Source organism: Phyllobates terribilis, unplaced genomic scaffold, assembly GCF_046119375.1.
Source record: "Phyllobates terribilis strain yellow unplaced genomic scaffold, ASM4611937v1 Scaffold_6__1_contigs__length_29720123, whole genome shotgun sequence".
Classification (NCBI taxonomy): domain Eukaryota; kingdom Metazoa; phylum Chordata; class Amphibia; order Anura; family Dendrobatidae; genus Phyllobates; species Phyllobates terribilis.
In genome coordinates this window covers 22,082,100-22,093,723 of record NW_027362766.1, presented here as the reverse complement: position 1 = coordinate 22,093,723, position 11,624 = coordinate 22,082,100, and the positions used below count along the sequence as shown (strand labels likewise).

At 45.6% G+C, this 11,624-nt stretch overlaps 2 pseudogenes; both read right to left on the bottom strand.

Moving 5' to 3' along the window:
• Positions 1 to 5,852: 5,852 nt before the first annotated feature.
• Positions 5,853 to 6,058, bottom strand: LOC141152797 (U2 spliceosomal RNA; annotated as a pseudogene).
• A 297-nt stretch (positions 6,059 to 6,355) lies between these two features.
• Positions 6,356 to 6,556, bottom strand: LOC141152792 (U2 spliceosomal RNA; annotated as a pseudogene).
• Positions 6,557 to 11,624: the final 5,068 nt, after the last annotated feature.

Sequence of the window (11,624 nt, the reverse complement as noted above, 5' to 3'; positions counted from 1 at the left end):
GCAGAAAAAAATTATTTTTAATTTGCAACCTGATGGAGGTCAGTATAGATGGACTAATAGACCAAGTCCCACACACCGCTAGAAGCCCAAATATTTTTTCAGAGCTAGATGCAGAAAAAAATTATATTCAATTTGCAACCTGCTGGAGGTCAGTATAGAAGGACTAATACAACAAGTCCCACACACTGCTAGAAGCCCAAATATTTTTTCAGAGCTAGATGCAGAAAAAAATTATATTCAATTTGCAACCTGCTGGAGGTCAGTATAGAAGGACTAATAGAACAAGTCCCACACACTGCTAGAAGCCCAAATATTTTTTCAGAGCTAGATGCAGAAAAAAATTATATTCAGTTTGCAACCTGATGGAGGTCAGTATAGATGGACTAATAGAATGATGCTATGCCCAAAAGATTTTACTTCACTAGGTGCAGTAAAAAAATTGGTATTCTATACACAGGTGGTATATCTTGCAACACAGATAGGCTACTCCACTGACTAACACACTCTGCAATAGGCCAAAAAGGATTAGCTTTGCTAGATTCAGCCAAATGCTGTGAAAAAAACTTGCACAGCACTGGCACAGACCTGCCTGGCAAAAACTGATAGGAACTGATGTAACCTAGTTCTGAAAAGGACTCCAATTACAATTAGTCTTTACTCCCACAATCTATCTATTTAAGAGCACAGACCTGCCTGATAAAAGTCGTAGGAAATGCTGTAACCTAGTCCTTAAAAGGACTGCAATCACAACTATTCCCTACTCCCAAGCTATCTGTATATTTGTGCGAAAATTGGCTTGAAATTAACAAGGTATAGCGCACACAGCAACAGCGGTGCCGTCTAACACGCAGCTGCAGCAGTGAGAAAATGGTGGCGACGGGGAAAATGGCTTGGTCTTATAGGGCAAGGACATGTGACATACACTGCCAATCACACATGCCCTTGCTTGTGTGAAAAAAAGCACTTCGCTCCGTGTGTGCGCTGCTGATAGGCTGACAGATTGCACCTCCCCACTGCAAATGCGGGAAAGAGAAAAAAAAATGGAGATCTTCATTGTTCCTGCAGAGATCCATCCCCTGCCCCTCCCCCCGCCCCGCTGTACACTCAAACTGCGTATTAACATTAATTTTCATCATTACTGAGAAAAAATCCAGTTATGATTTTGGTGCACGAACAGTTATCGAACATAACCTCGAACAGCCGAATTTTTCTCAAATTGTTCGTGTTCGCCGACCGGCTCGAACACCGCCCAAAACAGCTCGAATTTGAGATTGGCGAACAGTTCGAGTAGAACAACGCTCATCTCTAGTGAATAGTGAAAAGTAGCTATTTTATTACAAATGTCCAAGTTTAAGTGTAAAATTAGGAATTGCTTTTCAACTATAGGTAAATCCCCTTTTTTATGATAAGTTGCTCCTATTATTTCTTGTTAATAAGGACGAAAAGTTCACATTGGGGACTTTAAATGTCAAAAGAGATTTTTGTCAATTGCTGTGAATCAGCGGAAAAACAAGTGATTTTCTATGGGGTTAGAGATCTGTGACTTTCAATAGGTGATCCATAAAAATACAGAGGAAGGGAGAAGTGTTTATCTTGTTTTGAGTAGATTTAGTAGAGATGCAGTCTTTTTGAAGCTCCTGCTTCAGTGTCTCTATTTTCGAAGTGCAGGTTTAGCAAGATGGCGGCTGTTCTAGTGGCGGGAAAGCCCCTGGTGGCAGGGACAGGGCGGCCGAGGCGGCTCCAGCAGGACTCTCCAAGACAAGGGCCCAGCGCCTCTCAGGACCTCCGCGGCACCCTCCAGAGAAGACAGCTGTCCCACCATCAGCCATGCAGCAGACGGTGAGCACTGAATCCAGGCCGGTAAGCTCTTTGTGTCTGTGTGTGACCACAACTGGCCCTTCACTCTGCCGCACCAGTACCTGTATCTCCATTGTTTCTGGTCTCCTCGGTACGGAGGTGGCGGTGACTCACACCGTTTGTCTCTATGCTGCCATCTCAGTCCGCAGCCGCAGGTGATCCAGATCGAGACCCCCGCAGTTCGCCACAAGCGCTCCTCCGCCGTCAAAGCAGGGCACGCCACAGATCCCACAGGGAGTAGAGGCCGCGGCTTCGGGCCTCCATGTAGGCCCGGGTTCACTGGGTAGTGAGGCTGCCTCTTCTGTGCACCGATCTGCAACCGAGGGGTCCGGGGACCTCTACTGTGACCCTGAGCAATTAAGATGGGGGAAAAAAAAGCCTTTAAATGGGCTAAAATCAGCCTAATTCAGGAACCTTCTATGAAGTGTGACTCTCTCCCTCAGTAGCAGGCCACTTCCCCCCAGAGCGGGTTTTTAGTGCTGCTGGTGGAATTATAACCGATAGGCGCATTCACCTGTCAACTGAAAATGCTGACAGGCTGACTATTATAAAAATGAACAAGGGCTGGATTGGGCCAGATTTCTCAACACCACCGAATGATAGCAGCGTACCATAAACTCCAATCCAGTGTCTTTTTTTGGGAGGTGTATTCCCATGCACCTTTTTACACTCACACATGGGTATACGCTTCCTGATTTTGGCTACTTGCTCTTGTTCTCCTCCTTCTCGTCATCCTCATCCTCCACCACCATATCACCAGGGTGTCCATGGTCCGTGATGCAACACCCACATAATTTTTTTTTTTTATACAGTATGTTCATGAATACCCCCCAGGGGTAAATGTTTGTCAGCCCATACACTTAGTGCATGGGCATTACAAGTATAGGAGACCCGCTCCTTACTAATGGGAACATTTTTTTATGAGGCCCTCTAAGTCTTTTCCAAGGGGCATTGGAGTGCCTCCCAATTTTTGGCAGCCCTTGCATTCACTGCAAAGACCAACACTATGGGAGACCCTCTCCTTTCTAATGGGAATTTGTCGTTACTGTGGCCCTGCTCTATGTGTCTTTAAATTGTTAGTGGGGTTTTTCCTAAATTTGGTCAGCCGTTGGACTCACTGCATACCCTATAACTGTATAGAAGACTCTCTCCTTTCTAATGGGAACATGTCTTACTCTTTACTGTGGCCCTGCTCTGTGTGTCTTTAAATTCTTAGTGGGATTTTTCCTAAATTTGGTCAGCTGTTGGACTCACTGCATACCCTATAACTGTAGAGCAGACTCTCTCCTTTCTAATGGGAACATGTCGTACTCGTTACTGTGGCCCTGCTCTATGTGTCTTTAAATTGTTAGTAGGGTTTTTCCTAAATTTGGTCAGCCGTTTGACTCACTGCATACCCTATAACTGTATAGCAGACCCTCTCCTTTCTAATGGGAACATGTCGTACTTGTTACTGTGGCCCTGCTCTATGTGTCTTTAAATTCTGGGGTTTTTCCTAAATTTGGTCAGCCGTTTGACTCACTGCATACACTATAACTGTAGAGCAGACTCTCTCCTTTCTAATGGGAACATGTCATTACTGTGGCCCTGCTCTATGTGTCTTTAAATTGTTAGTGGGTTTTTTCCTAAATTTAGTCAGCCGTTGGACTCACTGCATACCCTATAACTGTATAGCAGACTCTCTCCTTTCTAATGGGAACATGTCGTACTCGTTATTGTGGCCCTGATGTATGTGTCTTTAAATTCTTAGTGGGGTTTTTCCCAAATTTTAGCAGCCCTTGCAGTCACAGCATGGGCATTACCACTAAAGGAGACCCACTCCTTTATAATGGGAACATTTTTTTTACTGAGACCCTCCTCTATGTCTCTTCAAAGGGGTATTGAGTTGCGTTCGAATGTTTGGCAGCCCTTGAAGTCACTGCATACACAATAAGAGTATAGGAGACCCACTCGTTAATAATGGGAAAAACAAAGCATTGCCGGCTGATGGCTCTCTAACAATACCAAGGGCCGACTACTGGCCTTTTAAGAATAGTAAGGGCCGCCTGATGGCCCTATCAAAATAGGCTTTGTGACTTTCAGAGTCCCTCCATCATAGATGAAACAGGATGTGTCTGATGATGTCTCACACACCACACTGCCAGATAAGGTTGTAAAATGTTAAAATGACATTTCCAGGTGAATCCATTTGTCTTAAAAAATAACGTAAAAAAAAAACACAGTAGGATCTTTCTTTAGTATAAAAAACAGAGTCGCCAATGTAACTGCAATGTGATCACATTATTCATCTCCTGCACTTCCTCTTCCATCTCCGAAATGACCACATCAGTCACAAGCTGAAAGCACTGCAGCACTGCCTTGGCGAAGCGGCAGCAGGCTGTGCTGGAGATAACATGCTTAATGCTTAGGTGACAAACTGCCCAGCGCTGCAGAGTTGTTGAAAGATGTAACACAGCAGCCTGATCTGTGTCTCTCACCGCTGAACATACAGCCAGGCATGGTCGTGTGTGACAATGGGCGGAACCTGGTGATGGAGAAATGACAGCCGAAGTAGATACGGTTTCCCTCTGTGCCAGTCCTTTCACCGAGGTAAAGAATATGGCTGTGGTGAAATATAACTCTCAGTAAAAAAAGCTGTGGACTGGCTCTGTACCGTCCCTGGCCACATTCACCTGGCCACATTCACCTGTCCACGTGTTTGTGTTTAGGCGGTCCTTCCCAGTAAGTGCTCTGGGGAGGGCATGGATAATGTTGTGGGACCCGTGCTTGTGGAAGGCGGAGACGATCTTGGGAGAAATAGTGGCTGCTGGGGACCGAGTATGGACACCCGACCGCCGCTGGCATAAGATTGTGTAAAGCTTCCACCTCTACTGGGACAAGTACGTGGACGGTGATTGTTGCAAGTCTGCAACGACAAGTGGGCGGGAGGCATCTTCGCATGCGCCAAGGAACACTTATGATGGGCACACTTTTAGGCAGTTACCTGGGAGTCAGAGATGCATCCAGGGGTCTTCCTCAGGCTATCCCATGTCTTTTCAGCACTGTATGCATGTGTCTGATGATGTGTCAAACACCACATGGTCAGCTAAGGTTGTAAAATATTAAAATGACATTTCCCAGTGAATGCATTTTTCTTGGTTGAAAGCAATGCAAAAGTGCAGAAACGCATCAAAAACTCTACGTGTGAACGTTGCATTATTCCATTGTCCCATTGTACCATTGCCCTCTAACAATGGGACAATGGAATAATGCAAGAATGGAAGAATGGAACAGACATTGCACGTGTCATAATGGTCTCTTGGCTTTTATCTAGCTGTGCTGCAGCAGCCAGCTTCAGTCAGTAGGGAGCATACAGACTGGGAAGAAGGGGGGACAGCTGCTCGTTTGTTCAATAATTAGTTACCCTCTCTACCCTCCACCTTTCCCTGTCTTGAGGCTCGTGGGACATTAGGCGGGAGAGGAGAAGAGAATATGTGAAAATAGGTAGACGTATAGGGGATAGGGATAGGGACAAAGACTCCCCGTAAGAAGACATGTTGTTCATTAATAGACATCTTAAAACCCACAACTATACTGCTTGTTGCAGATGCACCCCACACGTTTTTAATCCCCATAAGTCCACCTAATTTCACACATTACCAGGCCAATGTCCCACGCGCCCCAAGACCCGGGGGGGGGGGCTAGAGAGGATAACTAATTAATGAGCAAACTAGCAGTGGTCCCCCCTGCTTCCCAGTCTGTAGGCTCCCTACAGACTGAAGCCGGCTGCTGCAGCACTACCAGATAAAAGACAGGAGCCCATTATGACGCTTGCAATGTCTGTTCCATTTTTCCATTCTTGCATTATTCCATTGTGCCATTGTTCCATGGGACAGTGGAATAGTGTAAGAATGTAAGAATAGAACAGACATTGCACGTGTCATAATGGGCTCCTGGCTTTTATCTAGCTGTGCTGCAGCAGCCAACTTCAGTCTGTAGGGAGCATACAGACTGGGAAGCAGGGGGGACCGCTGCTCTTTTGTTCAATAATTAGTTACCCTCTCTACCTCCCACCCTTCCCGGTCTTGGGGCACGTGGGACATTAGGGGGGAGAGGAGAGGAAAATGTGTGAAAATAGGTGGAAATATTAGGGACGTGTAAGGTATTAAACTGATGAGAAAAGATACTACACTTTATCTTAGCCAAAAAGCCGAGAAGCAATTACCTGAATTGGTTTTGGCCTATGGCTGCACCCTGGCCCCAAGAAGGCACCAATTGTAGGGATAGGGACAAAGGCTCCCCTTAGGAAGACAAGTTGTTCATCAATAGACACCTTAAAACCCACAACTATACTGCTTGTTGCAGATGCACCCCACATGTTTTTAATCTGCATAGGTCCACCTATTTTCACACATTCCCCCCCCCCCCGCCAATGTCTCACGCCCCTCAAGACCGGGGGGGTAGAGAGGATAACTAATTAATGAACAAACGAGCAGTGGTAGAGAGCCTACAGACTGGGAAGCAGGGGGGACCGCTGCTCGTTTGTTCAATAATTAGTTACCCTCTCTTCCCCCCACTCTTCCCGGTCTTGAAGCACGTGGGACATTAGGAGGGAAAGGAAAATGTGTGAAAGTAGGTGGACGTATAGGGGACATATCAGGTATTAAACTGATAAGAAAAGATAGTACACTTGATCATAGCCAAAAGGTGGAGAAGCGATTACCTGAATTGATTTTGGCCTGTGGCTGCACCTTGGCCCCAAGAAGGCACCCATTGTGAGGATAGGGACAAAGATTCCCCTTAGGAAGACATGTTGTTCATCAATAGACACCTTAAAACCCACAACTATACTAATAAAACTAATTAATGAACAAACGAGTAGCGGTGCCCCTGCTTAGCAGTCTGTAGGCTCCCTACAGACTAAAGCTGGCTGCTGCAGCACTGCCAGATAAAATCCAGGAGCCCATTATGAAACGTGCAATGTCTGTTCTATTCTTGCATTATTCCATTGTCCCATTGTTTCATTGCTCCCTAACAATGGGACAATGGAATAATGCAAGAATGAAAAATGGAACATGACGCGGCCCCTGGGCCGTGGGGTACTCGGTAGCCGGGTTGGTCAATGCTGGGGGATGTCACGGTGTCAGTGACCCGGTCCTTGACCCAGGGCAGTCAATTAAAGGATAAATTAAAGGGGAAAAAAGTTTTTAGAGATAATGTTCGTGACACCACCTGTGGTATGCGGCTATATGGGGCCGCCGCTGCAGTGCAGATCCCCTGGAGGTGATGGTGACGCAGCAGAATTGGTTCAGCTCTCCACAAGCAGAACTAAGCTCCGGGGCAGTGTAGATGATTTGAAGAGTAGAAGCTGTCGGCTGGGACTGTGTCATGCAGGGCTGAGGGCGCAGGTAATGAACAGACAGCACATTAATGGCGTTTTCCTCTTAGCTTTACTTGCTTTTTGGCAGAGCAGACCGGGGCACGGGTACTATCTGGTAGTGGAGGTCCGGGCAGCCTGGAAGCAAGTTGGGGATCCACCTCGCCAGGTGGAGTTGTAGGTCTTCCCTCTGCACTATTCTCTTTGGCCCTGCTGTTTGAAGCTATGCTGCGGCCCTCGTCCCTGAGTAAAATGTCTTTTTCCTCACCCATATGGCAGGCAGCTTGAGCCTTCCTCAAGTGTCGCTCCCACGCCGTGGTGGTGCTGGGCCCTATGGTGCTGCTGTGCCGCCGGGCATCTGGTTGGGCCAGGAGACCTCCAGTCTCCTGCCCTCGGGATTCTACTGCTGGGCCTTCAGTGCCCCACAGCCACGGACTCCGGTGTCCGGTTCACTTGCGCTTCTCTCCTCTGTGGCGAGCTTGTACACAGCTCCCTTCCCCAGGTCCTTCCTCTTCTCTGCCTTGTCTTCAACTCCTCACTCTTACTAACCCCACCTCCAGATTCCAGTTGCTAAGGGGAGTAGCTTCCCTCTCTGGTCTGGAGCCAGGAAAGTGTTGTATGCTGGTGAACCTGATTAGGGCACCCCTCCTTGCTTCCAGGCATGGCATCACCCCCTGTGAGGGAGGCAATGCCACTGTGGCAACCGGACCCCTGGGGTGCCACAGAACAGACATTGCATGTGTCACAATGGGCTCCTTGCTTTTATCTAGCTGTGCTGCAGCAGCCAGCTTCAGTCTGTAGGGAGCATACACTCACGTCTATACGATCAGTTCATTTATTTCACATGTAGGAAGACTACAACAAGACGTTTCAGCCCCTTGCAGGCTTTTTTCAATTGTGGATAACAAGACAACTTTCACACATATATAAAGGAATTTAAAGCAAATGACATCATACAAACTTTACAAAAAAAATATTACAAAAAATATTGTAAAGATACAAAGACTACAACAGAATATAACACAAAATACAAGATGTATGAAATAATAATGAAACATTATAGAAAACAAATAATATCTCCATATCACTACAAAAACAGAAACCCAAATGTTTTCATTTATCAACATTTTAAATTATCAAATACACCTAATTAAACTGTATGAATGGAACATCCACATATGATATAATTTTATAGAATATTTTTTGAACATCACTTATTATAATTTTTGTATATAAAAAACTTATTATAATTTTTTATTATTAATTTTATAATTTTTATTATAAAATTTCATAATGCTCACTCCACATAATTAGTAGCCCCCACGTATTGACACTAATCTTTAAAACAGTACCAATAATAAAATCATGTCATATATAATTATATCTCAATTGCAACATCGCAAACCACGATTGTTTCATGAAGAATTTTTTATATAAACATCATATCTAGCTGGAGAATTTTTTATTATTCACCTTATAATGCTCTCTGGATTCAATATGTGAAAAGATTGATCTTTATGTATAGGCACCAATAACAAAAATCTTAAAATCGGAAAAGTTTGACGGATTTGCGCGGGACAGCGAATATAGGGCAATCACGGCATTTTGAACAGTTTTTTTAGCATAGTATGATGAGTGGTGACACGTGCCAGGTGAGTGTGGGGCTGTGGAGAGCTTAGAACAGGTCAGATCAGCGGTGCACTGTTTTTTTATTCCTGTGCGCGGTAACTTTAACTGAGGAAAGCTCGGCCAGCCAATCATAGCACAGGAAGCATCTACACTATTCAGACATATGGGCTTCTGCAATTGGCTGCCGAAATCACATGTACTCTCAATATAAAAAGCGGCCATGTTCCCTCAGTGCCATTATATCCATGTCACTGCTGGAGATAGACGCAGCTCAGTGTTCTCCTGTGTAATGAGAGATATTCGCTAGATAGATGGGCGCTTGTGTGGTGGTCAGATAGTGTAGATAATTCCTGGCCTGTATACCTCTGCAACCGCTGGTGCAGCATATTTTTGATGTTCTTGTGCAAGTACGGAGATTCTGACAGAAACAGAGGGCCCGTGCCATACAATAGTGCTGTGCACCGCTGGTATAGAGCTCCATGTCTCATTATACCTTGAATCTTTTTTTGCACTTGCTAATGTGATCAAGCGCAGTGCACCTTTTCATTTAGTGGGGTTGAAATTGTGCTCTGCACAGTCTGCAGAGCTTCTTATTGCAGAGTACAAAATCAGTTTTTCTTCTGTTGCTATTGTGATATTGAAAGCTGTGTGCACTTTTTTTTTAGTGTCAGATACTATTTTAGTGAAGTTGAACTTCAGGTGGTTTCAGAGTAAAAAAATACATTTTTTCTCTTGCTGCGCCCAGTCCAAAAAAATATTTTTTCCTGTGCCAAAAGTCATACAGTGCTATAAGCCAGCTACTACGTCAGTGGCGGTCAAAGTCAGCTGGACGCAGAGCTTATGCAGAGTAACCTGCAGAGTAACCCAAAAATATTTTTGCTCTAAGTAAAGTGATACAGCTGGCTAGATCTGAGTTTGGAATATTTTGGAGCATATATTCTATGTCATACTGGCCTCATCCACATTCAAAAAAAACATTTCTTCTGTTAATAAAGTAATACGGCAGGGGACATCTCAGTTTGAAATTGTTTGGAGAATATCTCGTAGGTTTTATCGGCCTCATGCACACTAACAAATTTCTTTTGTCTGTTAGTAACGTTATACGGCAGGCCATATCTTACCTTGTCATTTAGTGTCGCTGAAATTCAGGTGTATGCTAAGCTATTGCATAGGAAAAAAACATATTTTTCTTTAGTTAATTGCGTGCTCCTACCACTGTATCTGACCAACTTGCATGGGAAAAAGAGAGAGCGTGGTGGAAGGGGGAATAAGCTTGGTGTTCAAGGTGTACATGGGGTACATGGTAATGTTAGTGAAAGCACTAGTGAACAAACACAAACAGGTCCTATCCAAAGACAACTGACAACTTATGTTAGTGGACGGCCTACTGCACTCCATTCCTTTGGCAGCCGCACAGCGATACGCCTTGTTGATAAGGCCTAGAAAGATCAGGTGCTCCAGTGGATGGCAAGCTCTGCTTCCAGTGCCCTCTCTGTAGAACTCTTCACCCATTCTACACCATGGGCTTCAGAAGTGTACTCCAAACAGTCACAGAGTCAAGGGGAGGAAAGCATCTGCACCGATGCCCAAATTTTTCTAGCTTGGATTCGGGGCATGGCGAGGTAGGGTCCGAGCTGGTTCCTGACCCACATCACCAGACATTAACCGCAGGGGAGAGAGGTGATCCCGATGAGACTCAGATATCTGAGGCTCCTGCGGACTGTACTGTGCTGTCAGGGCAACAAGAGGAGAGGGGTCACTCTGAGGGCGAGGAATGGGATAACACATTGGATGATGATGAGGTTGAAGATCCTACTTGGTGTGAACCCTGAGTCACGCAGCCGAGTAGCTAATCTGAGGAGGTGGAGGAAGAAGACGAGGAGGTTACGTTTCGCACTACGGCGCAGACACGGAGTGATGCAAGGACGATGAGCACTGCATCCTTAGCCACAAACGTGGCTGTGGCCAGCAGCGGTCTTGGGTCTGCAGCTTTTAGGGGCAGCAAGGATTGCCTAGCATGGGCCCTTTTTGTCACTGCAAAGGATGAGCCAACTCACGTTATCTGCAAACTTTGTGATAAAAAAACTCAGTAGAGGGAAAAACTGCAATAATTTGACTACTACATGCATGAACGTTCACATGCTCAAACAACATTCTTTACGCTGGGAATCTTACCGCGCTGAAATGCGGACCAGCGCACCTCAACAACCATTAGCTGCCCCATCAAACGCACCCACTGCTTCTTCCTCCTCCTCTGTTACTGTGCCGAGTATTGTCACGCGGGTCTCCCATCGCAGAAACTTTGGTTCTTTACCCGCTCCAGTCAGGCTGAGTGACAGTCCGTCAGCTGTAAGTGAAGCGGACAAGCCTGCTGTGTTTGTTTCACCGAGCACACCGCATGTTTCTCAATCCACCGTAACATCTGCACCTCACTCACGCTCCACCAGTTTTTCCGTTTCACCATGCTCTGCCCTCTCTCAGCACCTTAGCCAGCCCTCAGTCCCGCTGTTGTGATCACGTAAAAGATTGTTTCATCCTACACATGACAAACCTAAAAGGTTGAACTCCACCATCTCCAATCTGTTTGCCATGGAAATGGTGGTCTTAGGCCCTATTTTTTTTTAAATGTAAACACTTCCGATTGAGTCTGCATCTCCTGGGTTGGCTGTAGTGGGACAGGTATGTCAGTTTGGTGGTGTTAGGCCCTCATTTAGGGCAATGTGAACACTCCTGGTTAGGTCTCCATCTTCTGAGTTGGCTGTACTGGAAGAGGTGTGGGTCT